The 23989-nt window shown below is 48.4% G+C and overlaps 1 protein-coding gene across 4 annotated transcripts in view; it reads left to right on the top strand.

The window, feature by feature from the left end:
- IQSEC3 (IQ motif and Sec7 domain ArfGEF 3) overlaps window positions 1–23989 on the top strand; it is a 128397-nt gene that overhangs the window by 22789 nt on the left and 81619 nt on the right. The window lies entirely within an intron of this gene.

Raw genomic sequence — 23989 nt, 5'->3', positions numbered from 1 at the left:
AGTCCTGTGTCCAGTTCTGGGCCCCTCAGTTTAGGAAGGAGGTTGACTTGCTGGAACGAGTCCAGAGAAGAGCAACAAAGTTGGTGAGGGGTTTGGAACATAAGCCCTACGAGGAGAGGCTGAGGGAGCTGGGGTTGCTTAGCCTGGAGAAGAGGAGACTGAGGGGTGACCTTATTACTCTCTACAACTACCTGAAGGGAGGTTGTAGACAGACGGATGTTGGTCTCTTCTCCCAGGCAAGCAGTACCAGAACAAGAGGACACAGTCTCAGGCTGCGCCAGGGGAGATACAGGCTGGATGTTAGAAAAAAGTTCTATACAGAAAGAGTGATTGCACATTGGAATGGGCTGCCTGGGGAGGTGGTGGAGTCACCATCACTGGAGGTTTTTAGGAGAAGACTTGACGGGGTACTTGGTGCTGTGGGTTAGTTGCTTGGGCGGAGTTGGATTGGTTGATGGGTTGGACGCGATGATCTTGAAGGTCTCTTCCAACCTGGTTTATTCTATGTATTCTATGTATTCTATGTACTTGTTAGCATCTCATTAGCACCTCTTGGCCTCAGCTGTGTTGTAGTTTCTAAAAGCTGAGGAGTCACTTTAGTCACTTTAGTTACAGACATACTGTCAGAGGTTTGAGAGTTCAGCTCTGGGTCATGGGGGTGAGCTTGATAGGGACATAACCAAATAATTGTCTTTGCCATTTTAAGCACTATGTAGGAAAATGTAAGGCTCTGACACTGAACTGTTGAGTCAATAATATTGAAGAGTATCCTGCCAGCCTCTAATATCTTGGCCATTCCAGGTGGATTTCCAGAGCTGGTGTCATGCAGAGCTGTACACACGTGTGAAAGCTCAGCTCATCCCATAGCCTCTTTTCTACTTACTTTTCCTGAGGAAAGTCTGCTGCATCCTTCCCCTTTGACACAACCTATTCCAAGCATACTGTCAAGGTGCCCATGACCATTCCAATGGATTCCACTTGTCCTGCTCTATGATCCAGATTCTGTTGTCTGCTCGAGGCTTTGGTGTGCACTTTGCTGTGCACTTCACAGGGGCTTGTACACTGCAGTGCAATTGAACTTCCATTTGTTTTCAATGGTTGCATGAACTTTGTCAGAGGAATTCTTTGCATTGATACCTTGCACTGAAGTGGTTAAGGAACATTCTCCCTTAACACAACCTTAACAACACTTTTTGGAAGGATTAGTCCCCATAGGAAAAAAAAAAAAGAGTTTGTGAATTAAGGAGTTCAGAGGAGATGTAATTGGAAACAATTCCCTCCAATAATGGTTGTAGAGTGGAATTCCCTTCTTGCCCTGAGGGACATTGTGCTTTGTTTCCAAGCCAGAAGAATATTAATTTCCATTTACAGAACCCTTCTTCTTTCTGAGCACTCAAGCTGACCATTGCCTGCCACTGAGACAGAGCCTCTCTGGGACAGAAGGCAACACTCTTTTGCAATCAGAAGTGAGGTGTTGGGCAAACCAACCGAGAGCAGGCTGTTAGCTGTTGCACGTGGCAATAGCCCAAGTGATGTCTGTTAAGCATTCTGTCTGTTTGACAGAAGACTCCCAAGTTTAGGCATGCAAGCTGGAGCAGAACCACCACCACCACTCCATTTAGTCATGCTAGGAGTTCAAGTTCAGCATTGCATCTTGCTAGGGACGCTGAACCTTACAGCACCTTGCCATCACATTGGTGCAGTGCTGACTCAAGATCCTCCCAGGCAGATTTGAACCCCTAAATGATCTTCCAGTATATTTTGCAAGGGAAAGGGTTTGTTTAGATATCCCTGGCTCAAAGCTCCTCCTCAGGCAGCTCTGTGGCATAGTGGCTGCCAAATCCCACCTGAAAGAGACCTACACATCAGTGACACACTCTCTGGTCCTCTCTCCCGGCTGCTCCCCTTGTAAAGCACTTAGGATTAGTGGAAGTATTTTAAAGGTTTCCTATTGTTCTTGTTCCAAACAGCTGCTCTACCTTAACTGTACAAAATATGCTGGTAGTGCCACAGTGGGCAAGGTGCCTTCACTTTCTGCTTTGCCCAGCTATGCCACTCACAGGTGTTGGGGACTCAAGACACTTGACTTTAGCTCCCAGACATTAGTTTTTCTCTCTTTAGCATCATCTCCAGCAGTCAGGTTTCTAACATTTCCCTGTGTTCAATACAAATGGAGTCCCATCTGTACCCATGGTCACCATGGCTGCTTGAGAAAGAGCACATGAAATATCCCAGAGCAATGAGTAACATCACAATGCCTTTCCCACAGGTGCAGCATGAAAACAGACATCAGCATGGCAGTGGATGGGGTGGGTGAGGGAGAGGAGCTGGGTGTGCCTTCAAAGGTAGTTTTGAGCTACACTAACACCATTTCATAGGAAGGTAAACTTCACTGCTCAAGGGAAGTTCAACCATCCTAACCAAGATGGGTCATGCTGCCGAAGGGAGGGAGAAAACACTGCCCTGAGGCCACGGTGATGGAATGGTGCTGCCAGAGTAAGCACCTAGTGGCTAGTCTCCAAGATGATAGGCTCTCTGTGTTAGGAAGTAGCACTGATCAGTTAGAATTCAGAAGCCCTTTGTGTTGAGCAGAAGCATAAGGAATTCTTATCATCTCCCTCTGGCACTATTGAGAATATTTATGAACACTAAAACTGGTTAAGAAACCACCCACACCTTTTCAGTGTGTGATAAGGCCTCATGAGAACCTGTATCTTTCAATAAGGTGTGACACTTAAGAATCAGAGAACTGGGGTTTGTTCCTGGGTTTTCCATTGGAAGGTGATAAAAAAAGTTCATGAACATTTAAACATCCTGAAGTGTTCCTTCTGGGACAAAAAAAGGGCATTTCTTGTAAAGGGAATGGACTCCAGCAGCTTGTGGCCGTTTGTCGTTGAATGAATTCTCAGTATGACAAGAGCCTGAATTCTTTGCCGCCTTTTCCATCAACCAGAAGGGATGTAGGTTATGGCATCTCCAGAGCAAGCTCTCAGAAAATGATTCAATGATTTCCCCCTAATTGTTCCCATTAGCTGAGCAAGGAAACTTCCTACTCGTTACTCCAAGAATAGCAACAATGCCTTTTGGAAGAAGATGAGCTGAACTTTGAAGGGTGCCAGTACTCCTCAGCTCTGAGAGCTCTTCCTCTGGTGCCAAGCAGCAAGATTAGTCTGCAGGAGGAGGGAGGCTGCACAGCAGTGATGTGGTGTTTGGGGTTGATGACAGAAGTTGCAGTGTGATGAAAACTTCTGGCTGTTCTGTAGGAGTAAGCACAGTTAGAGCAAGATTCACAGAATGCACAGGGTTGGAAGGGACCCTCAAAGATCATCTTGTCCAACCCCCTGGGCAATGAGTAGGGACACCTCCAACTAGATCAGGCTGCCTAGGGCCACACTGAGTCTGATCGTGAATGTCTCCAGGGACAGGGCCTGAACCACATCCCTGGGCAACCTGTTCCAGTATTTCACCACGCTCATTGTAAAGAACTTCCTCCTTATGTCCAACCTAAATCCACCATCATCTCTGTGGCCTTCCTCTGGACCTGCTCCAGCAGGTCCATGTCTCCCTTATGCTGGGGATCCCCTAGCTGGGCACAGTACTCTAAGTGAGGTCTTGCCAGAGCCGAGTGGCAGAATCACCTCTCTCTGTCTGCTGGCCACACTTACTTTGATGCAGCCCAGGATGCAGTTTGCCTCTGGGCTGCAAGCACTCATCATTGGCTTGGTGGTTTCCTGCTGGCAGGCTTGGCAGGACTCAGGCCTGTGGGAATCTGCAAAGGCTGACTACCTTCTTGAGCCTGGAACTATAGACAAAGCACAATGCTCTAACAGCATGGAAGGAGGAAGAAGTCTACTTTCCATTCTGTGTGTGTCCTGTGGCCTATTGCTTTTGTGGTTTTTCCTTGTGCTGCAAATTCCACATAATGTAATCTGTGCTTGGCTCATAAATGCCATTACGTGGGGGCTGCATCTCGTTGCCTGTGTTGTTGGCTATGGAGAGAATGTCTCACATGCTATTATGAAAGTGTGTTGGCATTTGTTCCTGTTGCCTGGCTGAGACTTCCATTTTCCTGGCTATCCATTTTGGTTTTCCCTCCTCTTGTGGTAGCTGTTAGTGACAATCAGTAGAAGAGATTTACTGGTGCCTGTTAGGACATGCTGCAGCTTTTCAGTATGCTTATTTTATTTTATCAGCTCAGCTTAATATCTTGCCTATGCCACATTCCTACCTCCTGATACACCTGCTGCCTGGATGGGAGCAAGAGAGATGTGAGACAAGGTGACTGTTCATGTGTGTGCTGGGGAAGGTTCACCTTTGTTTAATGATTTCCTGAAACAGAGCCAAGTTCTAGGCATAACTTTTATCTCTGATTTTCTTTGTGCATAGGTGCCATCTGCTTTTTGCCATGTAGTAGGAGAGATGGCCAAAGTAATCCCAAAGGCTGGAGGAAATAATACTAATGGAACCTAAACACTCTCATAGAGATCCTCTTTCAGCTCAAGCAAGACATGGTTCTTTCTCCATAAGAAGATATCACAGCTCACAGGATGTTAGGGGCTGGAAGGGACCTCTGGAGGTCTTCGAGTCCAACCCCCCTGCCAGAGCAGGACCATAGAATCCAGCACAGGTCACACAGGAACACATCCAGACAGGGCTGGAAAGACTCCACAGCCTCTCTGGGGGCTCTGTTTCTCTACTCTCCACATAGAAGCAGATGTTCAGCCAGGTGTTGCTGTGCCCATTTGTACACTGCTGCAAGGCTTTGGTGAGCTTTGGCTTCAACAGAAAGGTGTTGCTTGGTTGATGTGCTGATAAAGAGCTGGAAGTTCTCAGGGGATGATGGAGGCTATTTGTTTCTTCTGGAGAGGAAGAGTCTGGTTAAAACACCTGTAAAGCTAACCTGGTGGTGACAACTGAGCAGTATAGCTTCACTCCTGTTCCTGTGGATGTGAACCCTTTCATTCCAGTTCACCTTGTGCTACCTTTGCTACTTGTAATGAATAGAATAGAATAGAATAGAATAGAATAGAATAGAATAGAATAGAATAGAATAGAATAGAATAGAATAGAATTAACCAGGTTGGAAGAGACCTTTGAGATCATCGAGTCCAACCTATCATCCAACACTATCTAATGCATTGGTTTGCTCAGCCTGGTAAGACCAGGGGTCTACTGGTCAGGTACAAGGCCTGACCAGGGCAGCAGGTTGACCATGAGCCAGCAATGTGCCCTTGTGGCCAAGAGGCCAATGGCATCCTGGGGTGGATTGGAAGGGCTGTGGTTAGTAGCTTGAGAGAGGTTCTCCTCCCCCTCTACTCTGCCCTGGTGAGGCCACAGCTGGAATATTGTGTCCAGTTCTGGGCCCCTCAGTTCAAGAGGACCTCTGGGAACTGCTTCAAAGAGTCCAGCACAGAACCACTAAGATGATTAGGGGAGTAGAACATCTCCCTGTGAGAACAGGCTGAGGGAGCTGTGTCTGTTTAGCCTGGAGAAGCCTGAGGTCTGCCCTCCTTCCTGTTGGTAAAGATGTACAGGACAGGGTTGGGAGGACAGAACTAGGTTCTGCTCAGGGATGTCCAAGCACAGAACAAGAAGCAATGGAGGCAAGCTGGAGCAGAGGAGGTGCCACAGGAACAGAAGGGAAAATTTTGTCACTGAGGGTGCCAGAGCCCTGGAGCAGGCTGCCCAGAGAGGTTGTGGAGTCTCCTTCTCTGGAGACTTTCCAAACCCACCTGAATGCATTCCTGTGTGACCTGCCCTGGGTGATCCTGCTCTGGCAGGAGGGTTGGACTGGATGATCTCTTGAGGTCCCTTCCAACCCCTACCATTCTGTGATTCTGTGCTTCTGGGGTCTCTGGCTGTGTGAGCTCATTTGCTGTTCCAGAGACAGCTTATGTAGCATCTGCAGGCCTGGCAGAGCAAGGGAAATACTTGATTCAGATACACACAGCATAGTGCTTCTGAGACAGACATGCTCTTCTGGGACCACAGTTCAGATTGTGTAGAAGGCCACCAGGATTCTTTCCAGGGAGAGGTGCTCAGTTGTTTTCCTTGGGGCTGCTATCCAGTAAAGAAACTTGGAATAACCTTTAGGGGAGCATCTGGCTGGGTGAGCTACTGGGCAGAATGGGTTTGCACTGTTCTCTAGAAAGTTTCTCCCTCATTTAAAGAAGCTTTTAGCTCTTCAGATGATCACAAATCAGGGCAGGGGGAAGCAGTATGGGAGGGCTGGGTTTGACATATGCAAGCCATAGCAGTTAAGTATAGGTTGCTTCTGTCTCTTAATCAGTACACATGTTCTTTACCCTCTGACTTGTCAAATTCTTTGCACTGGTTTCTTCCTCTCCTGTGAAATGGCAGTTTTAGTTTCTGTTCAATATGGTGTTAAGCACCTACTTAATCCTTCGCAGCAGTCTGGGCTGCTGAATAGAGAGAAGCAGCTTAGGCTCTTGCTTAGAAACCAGGACCGAGTGTGTTACAAAGGTAGGAGCTTGGTGCTACAGAGAAGCTGCTGTGTGACCACAGGGAAACTGTGGCCTTGTTCCTTTGGCGTCACCCTGTGTTGCTCACTTCACTTGCAGAGGTAGCATGAGCTGTCTACCAGCGGGGTTTGCAAAGAGCTCCAAGCCTGCTGCCTGTGACACTTGAGCAGTTTTGCTGCAGTAAGGGCTGGGGGACTGGAGATAACAGCCCTTTGAGGAGCACAGAAACGAGGGGGACTGCTCATTGCTGTCACAAAGGGGAGACAGTTTCTGAGGCAGCTGGCAAAGTTTCATTCTGCACAGCATTTTAATGCAAGAATGTGTTTGAATTCTGACACAATACAAGGCACCACAGCTTCAGAATTAGAATAGAGGCTGAATCAAGGCAGCCGTGCTGCAACATTCCTAATGCTGCCCCAAAGCCTCTGCTGAGCTTTGAGTCTTGAGAGCCTCTGATGGAGAGAGTCACAGATGAAGCTTAACAACTCCATTTTCTCTTTGAGTCAGGTTAGGTGAAGCAGCCTGAGGTACACTCTGGTGAGAGAACTCTCAGCATAGCTTATCCATGTTTCTGTAGTTTCAGCACCTCGAACAAGCACAGTAAGACATGTCGACTAGACTAGACTAGAATTAACCAGGTTGGGAAAGACCTTTGAGATCATCAAGTCCAACCTATCACCCAACACCATCTAATAACTAAACCATGGCAACAAGTGCCTCATCCAGTCTCTTCTTAAACACCCACCTCTAGTGATGGTGACTCCACCACCTCCCAACACAATTTCCTATCCCAGCAGGGGCAAGTTGGACTCTAAAAAGAGTCAAGAGTTGCCTGGGAAAGCTCAAAGAAAACAAAACAGTGAACGTGTTCTGCTAGTCTCTGACAGAGATTAGTCATGATTCTTTATATGTAGGTATGTTGGTTAGTAAATCTGTAGATGGCTGTGGCACTCCAAATGCAAAGCTACAGTTTGCCAATCAGGATACCAAGAAAAAATGTGGAGAATAAAATTCAGATCCAGCTTAACATTTTTGCAGGTAAGCGCAAGGAAAGGAAGGAATAAAGCACAGGTTCAAGTCCCTGCAGACTCAGAGCAAAGGTTTTCCTCTCCAGTCATTCTGCATCAGGCAGAAGAGGAGCACAGTTCACTCAGTCTCCCACATGCCATATCAGCAGCTGGAGCAGCCTGTTATGCAGGTTGTGCATGACAATCAGAGATTCCCTTTTGACCCTCTGGCACACTCATGAGAGAAAGATGTAGGACAAGATATGAGATAACTAAACATAGAGATAATTCCTGCTGCTTTCCCCTTCAAATGGAATTTAGCCCTGATGAGAAGTTCAGAATTGACGTTACTGAGGTCTGAGGTTTCCTATGTACCTCAGAAAACAAGCACAGCACAGGCTGCAGTGGCTCAGGCTTTCAGGGACTGCCTCAACAAATCATTGTCACCCCTCACCCAAAGGGGTGTGCTGCAGTAGCACGGGGGCAGTATCCTTGCAGCCACCACCACTTCACCCTTTCAAAGTGTCTTCGGCCCAAGGATCAACTTTCTTCCCAGACATTCCTCAGTGATGTTCCTGGCACCTGCCAGAGGCTGTCTGAACTCGGTGAGGAGATGGTGTAGGTAAGAACTGCTGCATTCTACTCCTAGAAGTGAAGCACACACTGCCTTCTGCTGCAGGCTGTGCTTGCTCTCGGCATCGCCCTGGTGGGACACAGGAGGCCATGCAGAGCTCTGTAGCACTGAGGTGCAGGGTCTGTACAGGTGAGTGGCTCAGTTCACACCTCTCTTGCTGTTGCTTCAGTCTTTTTCCAGCTGCTGCTGAATGCTATGTTGTGGGTTGTTTGTAAGACACAGGCTTTTTGGAGCTGCATGCCTGCACAGAGAGTCTCTCTCTAAACCCACAGGCAAGAATGGTTCAGGATGGAAGCGTTAGAGGCTTCTAAGATCAGCCCGTTGATTCTGCTACCCAGAGAAAATATTCCCCTTTTGAATGCCTTTGGTTACAAATGTAGAAAGATTGAAGACAAGAGGACAGCATAAGCATTTCTAGGGGAGGCTGCTGCTTGAGGAGTGTTTACTGATTCTCCCTCTTGAAAGAGCAATGGATGATTTTTCTCATGCAACAGACACGACAGCAAGATCTGTTCATAACTGGGAAGAGCCTTCGTTTGAATGCAGCTAGTTAGCATTTGAGTCAGGACACCCCTATAGAGCTGAATTGGCTAGAATCCACTGCATGGGCCTTGAAATCAGATTATATACAAAGTCAGTGGAAATACTGTTTTAGTGGGAGTTGGAGGAGATCCCAGATGAATAACAATGAGATTCCTTTTCAACCCTTACTCTTGGCCAGCTGCTTCTTTTGTATGTGCCGGGAAAGATTAAAAAGTTTGGAAACATTATTCATATGGTGCCTTAGTTCAGTTCTGGGGCATTCTCCGTCTCTCTCGCTCACCAGAAGTGCTCATAGTATAATAAGGCCAGGTTTGGAGTTTAACAGTCTGATGTTAAAGGATTGCATATGGCCAGCCAGGGTACACTCTGCTTCAGCTGAACCCATTCTGCCTTGAGAAAACCTAAGGGACACAGGATGATTAGATGTAGAATTGATGTCTACAGAGGCAAGCAAGTAGTCAAAGGCATCACAAGCTTTACTTACCCTCTCCTGGCTGGCCTATTGATAGTAGGTATTACATGTTTCATCTGAAAGGAGTAAGGACTGAACAGAGGCCTCCAAACACCTCCCTTATGTTCTGTACCTGACTCCCAGTACGTCAGTGGGAACCATCCTGTCTTCTGGAATCCTTTTCGCTTGTGGGGAATCTCCTAGTACATTTAAGTTTTGCTTGTCTCTTCTCTCTGTGGTATCTTCTAATATGTTTAACCTTCGCTAGACTCTCTGATCCTGTCTCGGAACTGTTGTTAAGTGGCTAGCACAGACACGTTACCGTGGCACCTGTGATGTTCTCCAGCAGAGCCAGACAAACTGATTCCTGAGGAAGGAGAGTCTCTAAGCTCACTGAATATATCATGAACTGGTTGTCACTTTATTCACACAGCTACAGTGTGAAAAAACCAAATTATAAAATGCCTCAATTGATGTCATTTGCCTAGCTGCTGTACCAGAACAGAATTCTCTTTCTCTCTCATGTCAAGGGCTGATGGTCCCTTGTTGATTGGATAGCAGCTACGAGTCTCCAAACCAGGTGCTTCTGTGCAGAGGCTGTGTAAATGCCATTGAAGCCAATGCATTTGCAGTACAGTTGTATTTTGTCTTAAGTGTACTTTTTGATGATTCTTCTCCTCAAAATTCAGTCTCCTGTTGGTGCTTTAATTTCACTGTAGCATGAATGCACCCTGGGTTTGACCACCTTGTGTCTTGAAGCCACACAAAGCAGCTGGGCATATTCAGATATGTAAGCAGTGGCAGCTGACTGCTTCAGTCACCATCTTTGCAGTGCTGCTTGAAATGTGCCATTGAATCATGGCATGCTGTTACACCCCATGGCTGGGGCCTCGAATGACTGGACAGATGAGCAGAGTCCAACAGGATGGCATTCAACAAATCCAAGTGCCAGGGGCTGCACTTTGGCCACAGCAACCCCATGCAGAGTTACAGGCTGGGGTCAGAGTGGCTGAGAGCTGCCAAACAGAGAGGGACCTGGGGGTGCTGATTGACACCTGCCTAAACATGAGCCAGCAGTGTGCCCAGGTGGCCAAGAAGGCCAATGGCATCCTGGCCTGCATTAGGAACAGTGTGGCCAGCAGGAGCAGGGAGGTCATTGTGCCCCTGTACTCTGCACTGGTTAGGCCACACCTTGAGTCCTGTGTCCAGTTCTGGGCCCCTCAGTTTAGGAAGGACATTGAGACACTTGAACGTGTCCAGAGAAGGGCAACAAGGCTGGGGAGAGGCCTTGAGCACAGCCCTGTGAGGAGAGGCTGAGGGAGCTGGGGTTGCTTAGCCTGGAGAAGAGGAGGCTCAGGGGAGACCTCATTGCCCTCTCCAACTACCTGAAAGGAGGTTGTAGCCAGGAAGGGGTTGGTCTCTTCTCCCAGGCAACCAGCACCAGAACAAGAGGACACAGTCTCAAGCTGTGCCAGGGGAGGTTTAGACTTGAGGTGAGGAGAAAGTTCTTCACTGAGCGAGTCGTTCGTCATTGGGATGTGCTGCCCAGGGAGGTGGTGGAGTCACCATCCCTGGAGGTGTTCAAGAGGGGATTGGATGTGGCACTTGGTGCCATGGTCTAGTCATGAGGTCTGTGGTGCCAGGCTGGACTCAATGATCCTCGAGGTCTCTTCCAACCTTGGTGATACTGTGATGCTGTGAAAACACAAATCCGTGTTCAGCCCTGGCCCAGTTCTCTCCAGCCTGGGCTTATAACAACCTCATTAGGCCAAAAAAACCTCCCAAGACCTCCCCCCAACCAGGCCAAAACCCCAGGCCTCAGTGTCCCCCCCCCCCGCTACCTACCCTCCACCCCCCCGGCCTGAGTGACGCAGTAAAAATTAGCCAGGGCTGCTCAAGGCTGAAAACCTCAACTTCCCCAAGAAAATACCACACAGATAAGAGCTCAGTGTGCTGAGAAGAGAGCAGAGAGAGGAAAAGGGGAGAACAGCCATTTATGTCCATTTATATAGGGGAGTAGATGCAGGCATGATGGGAATGAAATAACAGAAGATGACACTTTCTGGTGTCCAGCCTGGGCTGTCCAGTCCCTCTGGAGGGCTGTGCTCTCTGCCTGAGGCATCCAGCAACGACAGGAAATTCTGTCTCTGTTCAACTAAGAATGGGTGATTGTTTGGATGTGAATGTAAGAATAAAATCCAAGTCTTGCTATTAAAAGATGTGAAGAGAAAGACAGCCTCTCCCACTGAAGTTATTTGACCAGCATTCCTCTGGCAAGCAAAGGAGAATTACTGCTATTCTAAGACTTGCAGCTTCCAAAATAACATCCCAACATGCCCCTCCAGTGAGCCACATCTCTGCTGGATCAAAGCTCCTGCAATATGATCTCCACTATCTTAGTGCTCTGTAGTGCAGAGACAAAGAGAAAATCAAGGCAGTGGTTGTTACTAGAGGTGCAGGAATTGAAGTGCCTCATAACTGAGGGTGTAGAAACAGTCTGGGATGTTTTATGTACTCCAGTTGTTCTGTTATTTCCTTTGGAAGAAAGAGATGGTGGTCTTCAATGTGCCTGAAAGGGTGGGAGAATTCAATTGTTCTGCACAAAGGGGCAAAATCCAAGCAAATGCCCTCAATTCACAGGGGCAGTAGTGAACCTGAGCTTTGGAACTTGGAAGATATGCTTCAAATTATGGAGTACAGCAGAAGCAGAATAAATTCACACATCCAAGTATGGCATTGCCCTTTGCAGACAGTCATGGAGTGAAGTAGTAAGAGAGAGAACCTGGCACCAACAAGGGGGAATTAGACTGGACTTTTTCCCATCAAGAGTGGTCAGGCCTTGGAATGTGCTGCCCAGGGAGGTGCTGGAGTCCCCAAGCCTGGCTGTGTTTAAAGGTGGTTTGGATGTGGTGCCTGGGGCTGTGGTTTAGGGATGACCCTTGTAGAGTAGTGTTCTGAGTTGGACTTGGTGATCTTGAGGGGCTTTTCCAACCTGAATGTTTCTGTGATTCTGTGAATTCCACAGCAGCACAATTAAAAGATGCTATCAAGAGAGAGACTCCTGATTTGCCAGAATCAACCTAATTTCTTTTTTCAGCATTCAGTGCTGTAGAAAATGCCTGTAGCTGAGGGCTGCAATATGCTGCTTCTTTCTACCACACAGACACACACCAGTGCTGTGAGTGACCTCTCTTTGGTATCACAGATCACACAATGCATCCTTGCCTGCAAAAGCAAAGCTTCTCCTGATAAAACTGCCTATCAAAGCACCCCAGCACATACTCTGCAGTGACCACTGATAGTGTCCTCTTGCCAAAGTGTCTCTTACTTGTGATTCAGATCCTAGCAAGGGCCATTCTGCTGAGCCCAGTCGCAGTTGTATTGTGGCCATAACTGCTGCTATGCAGACCAGGGAGATGAATCTGTTAGCATCCATCCAGCTTAATTTGAAATGATGGTGGCTGAAGGAGAAACAAACACACCAATGGAGTGTGAATCTATGTGGCTTGAATAAGCACTGAGTAGAGTGGTGGTGAAAGCAGACAACATGCAGCTGAGAAACTGTTGGGAGGGGAGCAATGAGAAGAGTCTAGGCTGGTCTAGTCATGAGGTCTGTGGTGACAGGTTGGACTTGGTGATCTTTGAGGTCTCTTCCAACCTTGGTGATACTGTGAAGAGGAATAAAATGCAATGAGAGTTAAGTCTAGACCGAGCTGGGAGATCTTCTGTGTGATGGAGAGGTCAGCATGGAGCTACCAATACAACTATTCTCATCCAGTGTGAATATGATGTTGGCCATTGTATTGAAGGAATCATGGCCAAGGAGGAGGCAGGGCTAAGGAAAGCCCTGAGGAGAGGCCTTTCTAGTTAAAATAGAAGGTGAGTGTATGAAGGGTAGGTTTGCCCCTTAGGGCTATTGTTAGCTTTGCAAGCAGGGCAGAACAACTTTTATCTCAAAACTCAGGAGGGTGCCTCTTTCTCACCCCATTCAGGTGTTTCTCTCAGTCTCCTGCAAGTGTGGACATTATTCACTGCGGCTTATCCTCCAGTGTGAATGGTGTCTGATTTTTCCCAATCAGCTGACTGCCTAGCAAGAATTGCACTTTACAGATGGTCTGCAGGTCACTGTCTAAATGACCTTAGAGGCCTCAGCCTGTAGAGTGGTCTGCAGCTGCAACTCAAATTCTACCTTTCTCAAGGGCAGACAAGAAGGAGCCCAGAACAGCACTGCTACTTCTTCATACTTTTCAAGAGTGTTTCTGCTGTGTGTGTTGGGATCTGCTAACTGCAGGGAATTGAGCATTTATCCTTTACTAAAGGAAGCAGCAGCTGTGGTAAGACAGAAATTCTGGGAATCCAGAATCAAGGCATGAAGAATCCTGTCTCCCTGTAGGGTATGGCTGGGCTGGAGCAGCAGAGCCACAGCAAACAGCACAGAACTAGATGATCCTGCAGACATAGTACCCTTCCTAGCACAGAGGGAGGGTGTTTCGTCTCAGTGGCACACTGACTTCTGCTTCACTGCCATGAAGGAAATCCAGTGACCAATGAATCTCTGTCACCCCCACCTGGAGCACTGTGTCCAGATCTGGAGCCTCTATTACAGGAAGGATCTGGAGGTGCTGGAAGGTGTCCAGAGAAGGGCCATGAGGATGAGCAGAGGGCTGGAGCTGCTCTGCCATGAGGACAGACTGAGAGAGTTGGGGATGTTCAGTCTGGAGATGAGAAGGCTCCAAGGAGACCTAATTGTGGCCTTCCAGTATCTGAAGGGGACTACAAGAAAGCTGGGGAGGGACTTTTGAGGGTGTCAGGGAGTGATAGGACTGGGGGGAAGGGATCCAAGCTAGGGGAGGTGAGGTTTAGATTAGACCTTAGGAAGAAGTTGTTCCCCACGAGGGTGGTGAGAGCCTGGCACAGGTTGCCCAGGGAGGGGGTGGAAGCCTCATCCCTGGAGGTGTTTGAGGCCAGGCTGGATGTGGCTCTGAACAACCTGCTGTAGTGTGAGGTGTCCCTGCCTGTGGCAGAGGGCTTGGAACTGAATGATCCTTGAGGTCCCTTCCAACCCTGACAGTTCTGTGATTCTGTGACCATTTGTTTGCTCTGGAGTCACCCGGAGAGTAACTCCCTGGATTCTGGGGCTGTGTCTCATCTACAAGCCCAGCAGACCCTTCCAGCCTAGGAGCCTGATAATTGCTCTTTCCTGTTCATGCCTGTGCTAGGAGAACAGGAAGGAAGGTGGCTGTGCTTTCTAACCCAGAGAGTTGCCTCTGTGCTTCTCACTGTTTGACACATTTTTGATTAAAATCTTATTTTCACCAGGTGATTTTTCCTGTGAGAGGCTTCACTGTCTCTTCCAAACACCTCTTCTTCATCTCTGGGATATCTTCATGCACCACACACCTTTAATACAGAACAGCTGTTAGCAGTGGAATTTCCCCCACCACACAGCTTCCAAGGCTAAACTAGAGTCTAGGCAGAATCTGTTCATCACATGAATCACAGTTTCAGCAGCTCCTGGTGCTAAAGTGACCAGGGATGCAGGCACTGCCACTGCTGTCACCTGCTCCTGTCACATCCCAGCATCCAGGCTCTGGAACCATCACTGCTCTATCTTCACAGCTCAAGTGTGAAAGCACAAACAGCACTGCCAGCTTATGCTGAGTCACATCACATGGTGTCGGCTTGCACTACAGCCCTGTTGGCACCCGGGCACTGAGGCAAACTTGTCACATCTCAGTTACTAGAGGAGATTGCTCAGCTGTAAGCACCACAAGGTTCAGAAAGTCTGTATCAGCCATCTAGATTCAGAAGAGACAGAATCAGTTCCACAGCTCCTCACTCTGGTTCCTACTCATGTTTTTGCTTTCCTGAAGTATCTTTGCAGATACTTGTAGAACAGAAAGAGCTCTTAAGTTTGTGTTTCCAGAACAGCACCAGTGGTTATTTCCCTTCTAAAGAAAGGACTTCAGCACATGGTGGGAAGCTCAGAGATTTATTAAGTAGAGAAGAATAATGGATTTGTAAGACAAGTGCTTTAGCAAGCTCAGACTCTCTACAAGGCACAGGCTAGCTGAAATGAAGCACTGTGGAGAGCTGCAGTAGTGCAGACATTAGTGACTCACTGAAGTCAAGAGGAGCTGTACATGAGGCTGCAGATGCAGGCTCTGGAGCTTCCTATAGCCAGCACCTCTTGCAGCTGCTCTCTTGGCCACCTATATGAGTGTAGGCTGATATTTGTATCCCACTTCTGAGACAGCACATGGATGAACAATTGGTTAAGATGACCATCAGGTTAAGTGAAGCTTTCTCCATTTTTGTGGTGAGTTTCCCAGTGCTGCTGCATGAGACCAGGAGTATGGAGTAGTACAGCTCTTGGGAGTATGACCAGCTGGAACCCTCATCATCTTAAACGGGCATGACAGTATGCTGGGTGTCCTGCTGGGTTTAAATCCCAGGAATTAGTGAGCAGTTAAGATGGTGAAAGGGAACAACTTTCACAACTTTTCCAAATCTTAGGATATCTCATGAATTCCACCTGCTCTTCTGCAGCCTCAGCAAGGTCAAGAGTTTGTGAACTCTCCTTTTAACCCAAGCCCAAGTGAACTGAAGAAGGTGATAGGGAAAAGCCAACATGGGTTCCCCAGGGGTAGGTGGTGCTTGACAAACCTGATCGGCCTCTCTGACAAGGGGACACGCTCAGGTGATGTGGGGTGAGCGGTGCACATTGTCTGTCTGGATCTCTCCAAGGCTTTCCACATGTTCTCCCACAGCCTCTTCCTGGAGGAGGTGACACACTATGAGCTAGACAAGTGGTCTGTGGGGTGGGTGGGGAGCTGGCTGGCAGGCCCTATCCAGAGGGTGCTAATAAAGAGCTCAGACTGGCAACCTGTCACTAGTGGGGCTCCCCAGGGATGGATATGGGGGCAATGCTGTTTAGATATTGGCATTAAGAGCACTCTGATGATGTTTGCTCATGACACAAAACTAAGTGGGGAAGCTGACATCCCAGAAGGGAGAGCTACCCTCCAGGAAGATCTTGACAGGCTGGTCAAGTAGGCATGAAGGACCTGCATGTAGTTTAATGATGCCAAGTGCAGGGTCTGGCACTTGGGAACACAACCCAGAATGCAGCTCAAGTTGGGAGCCACCTGGCTTGAGAGCAGCACTGTGGAGAAGCACCTGGGGGTCTTGGTGGACAAAAGGCACAAGATGAGTGAACAGTGGGTGAACAGGGGCAAAAAAAAGCTAACAGGAAGCTGGGTTGCATTGATAAGGGCATCACCAGCAGGGATAAAGATGTGGTTGTCCCACTCTGCTCAAGTGCTGGACAGGCTGCACCTTGAGCACTGCACAAAGGTTTGGTCCCCACTGTACAAGAAGGATGGGACAGGCTGGAAAGGGTCCAGAGAAGGGCCACAAGAATGATCAGAGAGCTGGGTTTCTTCAGCCTTGAGAAGAGAAGGCTCAGGGGAGACCTCATAACCAGGTACAGGTACACAAAAGGCAGCTCTCATGAGGAGGGACAAAGAGTCCTGTGGTAAAGACCAGGGGTGATGGGCACAAGTTGCTACTGGGGAGCTTCAGAATGGATGCCAGAAAAACAGTTTTCACCACTGGAACTGAAACATTGGAATAAGCTTCCCAGGGAGTTTCAAGACAGTTTCAAGGCCCAGCTGGCCAGGGTGCTGGGCTGGCTCATTTGAACTGTATTCTTACCCTGAAATGTTGGGCTGGATGAGCCTTGAGGTCCCTTCTGACCTGGTATTCTATGAATCTACAGGTCTGTGATACTCAAGTGCTGAGCACAAAAGCTGCATCATCTCCCTGCTTGCCTTAGTGCCAAAGGATACTTTCCCATACACAGGTTCAGCAGGTTCTCTTGGTGTCCACAAGCATCTTGAATGCTGCCTGCTTCCCATACATCAGGGCCCTGGTGGAAGCACTTGGGTGTTTGTGGAAGAGAAATGGGGAAACTAGATTTCCTCTGAAACAATGGTGAGGGTTGCTACCAGTCACCTGGGGCACCAGAGCTAGCCCTGCAACTGCTTTTATCTTATTCCTCTGCTCTCCCCTTCCCACAGCAGAAGCAGCTTAGCTCTGTGCCTCCACACCAAGCAGCCTGTGTCTGGTTCTTTGTTCTGAATTCTCCTTCTTGTCCTTCCCAGTCAGAAAACCTCTCCACATTTAACTGTAGGTGTTATGGATGCCACAGCCTCAGACACCCTCAGCTCTGCTACTAACTGGGTCATGATCTTCTCAAAGCACTCTTCCTGTTGCCCTGTTTTGTGTCAAGCCTCAGCACACAGCTGAGCAGCTCGGGACCAGGTAGTAGGATTAATCCCACAAGGCAAGCTTGTGAGGGCTTCAGTGCGTATGCAGAAGAACCCCACTGGTGAAACGTAGTGCAGCAGCCTGATACGGTAGCAGCAAGCTCCTGAGCTTGTCTCCAGTAGCTGCTGCAGTTCACTGCCATGCTGCTCTGGTAGCCAGCTCTGACTGCAGAGCTGCCTGGAGGGGCCCCGAGCTGCGGGAGCAGCAAATCTGGCCATGCGCTTCCGTGCAGGGGCAGGGCTGCAAAAGGCAATGTGGTAAGGTGCATGGAGAGCTCAGTGGTGAGCCATCCCCACGGGCACAGCTCATTTGCATGCTTATGGGACTCTGAATTATTGAGCAGCACTGCTTCAGAAAGCTTTGTGCCATTCTCCGTGGCTGAGGTTTGATTTTAGCCTCTGGAAAATTCCAGGGATTTCTTCCTGTACTGAGGGGTTAAACCTGAGCCACGTGAGTGAGAAGCCTAAGCCTGATTGAAAACAAATCTAATACTCAGTCATAACCATGCTGAGGCCAATTCTGACACTTACTCAAAAAGTAAAAATAATTCATTCTTCCTGAGAGAGAGAGAGACCTAAATTCAGTTTAAGCGCCCAGTCCCAGTCATTGCACAAAGGTATGCCAGTTCCACTAACACAAGCCTTAGCTTTTTCAAGGTGTTCATACCTATTAGCCCGAAGTAGGAGAGGAGAACAAAGGTATTTGCTAGCAGAACATTGAGGCAGGGTTCCTGTTGGATCTCTTTAAGAGGATCACATAGTCTTTGCTATTAGGCTGACAAACTATAATTATTCTATTAAGAACTTGAGGGCATTTGGAGAATGCTCATCAGTGTAATTAAAAGTAAGCTTTTGCCAGCTACTTCTATTTTATGTAGTTACAATTCTATTATTTGAACAGAGCAGAAGAGGCTTTTGTGTAGTGCTAAACAAGAGGTATGAAAAGATGTTTCCCAGCTGCAGCAGGGCGCTCTCAGCCTGCATTTGCAGACATGCACAGCCAGCCTCTGGGGGAAGTGATGGTGTGGAAGGGAGCTGGGAGGGAGGGAGGGAGGGATGCTGTTGTAGTTTTGTACTAATATACCATCCTCCCATTAAGGAATCAGTTGATACTCTGCTGCTTGTGGTAATTAGTCAATTGAAGTGATTTCAGGAACTTACACAAACTCCCCCTCACACATGCTGCACATTTACATAGCCTCTTGTGCTGGCTGAGGTGCAGTTCTGACTACAAGGCAGTGACCCTCTGCTCGCTCCCAGCATGTGCTGCCTGTGGCATGAGAGGATGCCCTCGGCACCATTAGCTGTGCCAGCTGTGCCATCATCTTACAGGTCCGGATTGCTCTTTCAGCTCTTTTTCCTGGACACCGCTGTGCCTTCTGTTAGCAAGTCAGAGCAAGCGATGTTCTGACTTGTCTGTCACAAGAAGTCATCAAATGTTTCCAGCATTGACAGAGGATCTAAACAAGACTGGTGGTGCACAGTGCACTGTTGCACTCCAACATGCAACATCTTCTCCCATCATGGTCCCTTTGCCTTCTTCACAAAACCACAGAATGTTAGGGGCTGGAAAGGGACCTTGAGAGATCATCCAGTCCAACCCCCTGCCAGAGCAGGATCTCCTACACCAGGTCACACAGGAGCACATCCAGATAGGTTCTGAATATCTCCAGAGAGGGAGACTCCACAACTGCCCCAGGCAGCCTGTTTCAGTCTTCTGTCATCCTCACAGGGAAATAATTCTTCCTCCTGTTTCCATGGAACTTCCTATGCCTTAGCTTCCACCACTGCCCTTTGTGCTGGCATTGGGCATCCCCCAGCAGAGCCTGGCTCCAGCCTCTGGGCACTCACCCTTTATGTATTTATAACCATTAATAGGGTCACCTCTCAGGCTCCTCCTCAGCTCCCTCAGGCTCTCCTCATAAGGAAGATGTTTATCATCTTTGTGGCTCTGTGCTGGGCTCTCTCAAGCAGTTCCCTGAGATCCTTCTTGAACTGAGGGGCCCAGAACTGGACACTATTCCAGCTGTGGCCTCACCAGGGCAGAGCAGAGGGGGAGGAGAACCTCTCTCAAGCTAGTAACCACAGCCCTTCTAATCCACCCCAGGATACCCTTGGCCTTCTTGGCCACAAGAGCACATTGCTGGCACATGATCAACCTCTCATCCACCAGGACCCCCAGGTCCTTTTCCCCTTCACTGCTGTCCATCAAATCAGTCCCCAACCTATACTGGTACCTGAGGCTGTTCTTCCCTAGGTGCAAGACTCTACACTTGCCTTTGTTGAACTTCATTGAATTTCCCTGCCCACAGGAGTGCCCTCTCCATACCTACAGAGCACCAACCCAGTCAGCAGACAGCCATGTTCTGTGTGGCTTATGTTCCTCTAGAAGAGAGAAATCCAATTTAAATGGAGCAAATGGACTCCCCACTGACTTGTGACTCAAAGGCACTTCAGGAGAGGCAGACCCCAGTCCCTCCAGCAGCTGATGACAAACTCTGCTTGGGAATTGCTTAGCAAGTACAATCGTTTCCCTCATCCCTGTTTGTGCTGTGCCTTAGGAAAGAAATTAATAGTGAGAAGAGATGCTTCTGAGTGAATCACTTCTGCTGGGCAAGTAGGAGAGCATAAGAAACATCTCCCAATAACCCGGAGAGAATTTCCTCAGCTAGTAATTCTCTGAGACACCAGCATGGCTATAGCAGAGATACAAGTACCATGCTGCAGAGAGCTTTCAGCAGGGCTGCCTTTGCCATTCACATGTCCAGATTGGAATCACAGAATTGTCAGGGTTGGCAGGGACCTCAAAGATCATCCAGTTCCATCCCCCTGCCATGTTTTCTTCCATCCAAGTAGAATACTATTTCCACACCCCTTCAAGGTGCTGCCTCTCCTTAGGGCACTGCATGTGTGGGCAATACATTAGCATCAGGCTTTCTTTGAATAATTTCGTTGAAGAACTGTTCAGGTTTTCTCCTGTGGACAATTCCTGTCACCTAGACTGACTGGTTGTGGTGAAGTTTGCCCACAGATAACTGAGAGTGAGTGCATTGTCCTGAGGTCACCTTAAGGAAGTTGTTTCACCCCACTGCAGCTGAAGCTGAGCTGCAAAAGTGCACAGAGTCATGCACCACCTAGCGTGACAAGAACGGAAAGTGGCTTCAGAAGCTGGCCCCAGACTTTGCTTCTGATCCTCACAAGATGGTCTGGCAGACTGGACCCAGAAGCCAGTATGGACTCTGCCCTTGGGGTTGATTCCTGGGGCATGCTCCATTCCACCCCTTTCTAGCACACTGGGGAGTTCTGGCAGCCAGCCCAACCCTTCCTTGTAGGCTTAACAAGCAGATTAGATATACCCAAGTGTTTCTGGGTAACAAAATGGACTCATCAGCTGCAATTTGCACTGAATACAGTGAACCCAGAGGTGACATCTTTCCAGTCTTCTTCCCTCATGCTGGTGATGTCTGGGGCCTAGATCCTTAAGTAAGGAAATTTCTGCCAAGTAGCCAACAAGCCAAAAGAGAGCATCTGTGTCTGTGGCAGAGACCAGACCCCACTGAGTCAGAACACAAAAGGCCACATCTCATTTTCCCCATGTCCCAGACATAATGCTGCCTCTGACCCAAAGCCCATTAATGCTAGACCCTCTTTAGTAATCCCTCATGCTCTGACCCTCGCTGGGAACACCCATCCCCACCTTTATCCACCAGTCATGCTCTTTGTGCTGAAGTCGGTGCAGAATACTCCAGAGTCGTTCCAAAGTCCTTGCGCTCATCTGCCAGTCCTACCCACACTTTTCAGTAAGAAAAGAGAGAGAGTGAGAATGTACAGGAGAAATGCCTGCCACATATATGAAGTAAAATAAGCTGAGAAACCAACTGTTGAAGAAGATAGAGCATTAATATCTCCAGCTCTAGAAGCAGATGGTGATCAATGGATGGCATCTTTGACATATCTTCTACAGTCAGCCAACTAGTTAACCAAAAAAAGCTCACATCACAGCATTGGCTCATATCTTCTTCCTCCAACACAGGAAATTCCATTTCCTCAGCACAGTGCCTTGTGCTTGTCCTCCCAAGCTGTGCTGTTCCAAAGAACCCACAATAGCTCAGAGCCAGCCCTTTGCGTCAGCACGTCACATCGAGTTTCCACTTTGCAAGCAGCAGTGTGTGCACGTGGGGCTGCATGCTACTGAGGAGATGCTTTTTTAAGGCACAGCTTCTCAAAAATCAACCTATTCTGGGGAGAAATTAGAATTACAGTGGGAATCTTCATCCCATCCCCGCAGCACTAGAAACCCAAATGTACAGCAGTGCTATGCAAAACATGCATGGCTGTGAAAGAACTCGTGGCAAGAAACAACATGATGATGAAGTGGGTTTTAGAGCATGGGTGCTGATCACAGGGGTTTAGAGCGTAGTTGCTGATTACAGAATCACAGAAATGTTTGGGTTGGAAAAGGCCCTCAGGATCACCAAGTCCAACCCAGAACCCTGCTCTACAAGGCTCACCCCTAAACCATAGCCTCAAGCACCACATCCAAACCACCTTGAAACACAGCCAGGCCTGGGGACTCCACCACCTCCCTGGGCAGCACATTCCAAGGCCTGACCACTCTTGCTGGGAACAAATTCTTCCTACTGTCCAGTCTAGCCCTGCCCTGGAGCAGCTTGAGGCTGTTCCCTCTTGTTCTATCATTAATTACCCGGGAGAGGAGACCAGCACCAACCTCTCCACAACCTCCTTTCAGGTAGCTGTAGAGAGCCAGGAGGTCTCCCCTCAGCCTCCTCTGTTTCACACTAACCATCCCCAGCTCCTTCAGTCACTCTCCATCAGATTTCTTCTCCAGACCCTTCCCAGCTTCCTTGCTCTGCCCTGGCTCCAGCACCTCCACATCTCTCCTGCATTGAGATGCCCAAACTGGAGACAACCCTCAAGGTGTGGCCTCCCCAGAGCTGATTCCCAGGGGACAATCCCCTCCCTGCTCCTGCTGGCCACAGCATTGCTGATCCCAGCCAGGATGCCTTTGGCTTTCTTGGCCAGCTGGGCACACTGCTGGCTCCTGTTCAGCTGCTTGGCCATCAGCACCCCCAGACCCCTTTCTGCCAGCAGCTTTCCAGCCACACTGCCCCAAGCCTGCAGCATTGATCGGGGTTGTTGTGACCCAAGTGCAGAACCTGGCACTTGGGAATGTTGGCCATGGATCCAATCTGTCCAGTTCCCTCTGCAGAGCCTCCCTGCCCTGGTGCAGCTCAACTCTCCCCCTAACCTAGTGTTATCTGTGAGCTTACTGCTGACACTCTCTGTGTCCTCATCAAGTTCATCAATCAAGATGTTGAACAGAAGTGGTCCCAATACTGAGCCCTGGGGACGTCCACTTGCGACCGGCTGCAATCTTTTGATCATCAAATTTCTTGAGAAGCATCATGGAAGAGGACACTTTTCCCAGCCAGTAAAATTTCATCTCAGATTAATTTATTTCTCCTTTGACTCTTTCTGCCTTTAATCTTCCCCTTCCAGGCCATGATTTTCTGTGACTCCATCTGTTCCCTTGGCAGCTGTCCGAAAAAATGCAAGATAGAGACAAGCAGCAAAAGGCTCCAGGAGAGCTGAGATCCCAAGCACTGCAAACAAGGACTTTGTGTCAGATCCTTTAACATTTGTTTAAAAGGTGGAGCTTTAAGGAGAAACCAGAAAGGCTGTATGAGTTGGGCTGGTTATTTACTGAGAGAACATTGCTTGAGAGACCACTGTTTGCCTTCCAGCATTGCCAGGTTCCTAGGAACCAATGTGTGCTTTGGCCAGGGGCAAGGCTACTATGTGCAGGGCCAAAGAACCAGGCTGTGGCACAGCTGCAGCACTTGGTGATGGCTACTGGTTAAGGGATTAGTTTCCTAAGAGTAAATAAGGGGTTTCATCCCAGAGGATTCCAGTCCAGGGGGATGGACAGAATCTTCAAGGGGCTGAACAGGATATAAAAAAGCTCAGTTTGTTCCATTTCCTTGGTTCTGCAAGTCTCTGTATAGCTTGGGAAGGCAGCGTGTTCTTGCTCTTCTGTTTTCCCCTCTTTTGCTGCTTTTATGGCCTTTGTTTCATCTCTCTCTGCTGTTTGCTTAGGCTGTTGGTAAGAATAGTGGCTGGGATGAGAGGAAGATAACCCAGTGGGACACTGCCCTTGGGGCTTTGCCTGGGGGTGTGTGTGATCCTTTCTGTACAAGGGGGTCTGTACAAGGGTAGTTGGGCTATTGTCCAGTTTTACATGTGCAAATCTATTGTTTGGTACGTGTTTATTACCTTTTGTGTTTAGTCTGCTTTGGTAAGTAATAATTTCATTATACTTCCATATTCTGTGTAGTGTGGTAATTTACTTCTTGAGGTAAATTCCATATTCTGTGTGGTGCAAACCCAGTGCAGTGACCTTCAGTGTTCTTGCAGTAGGGACCGTGGCAGCTATCCTACAGAGCTGGCCTGGGCAGCAAGCAGAGTGGGGTGCAGGGGTGATGCAGCATGTTAGAGAGAAACATCCTCTGTGTACTTGTAGA

Source organism: Dryobates pubescens, chromosome 15 (assembly GCF_014839835.1).
Source record: "Dryobates pubescens isolate bDryPub1 chromosome 15, bDryPub1.pri, whole genome shotgun sequence".
In the NCBI taxonomy this organism is placed as follows: Eukaryota; Metazoa; Chordata; class Aves; order Piciformes; family Picidae; genus Dryobates; species Dryobates pubescens.
The sequence above is the reverse complement of the archived record's forward strand: the minus strand, read 5'-3'. Positions and strand labels throughout refer to the sequence as shown.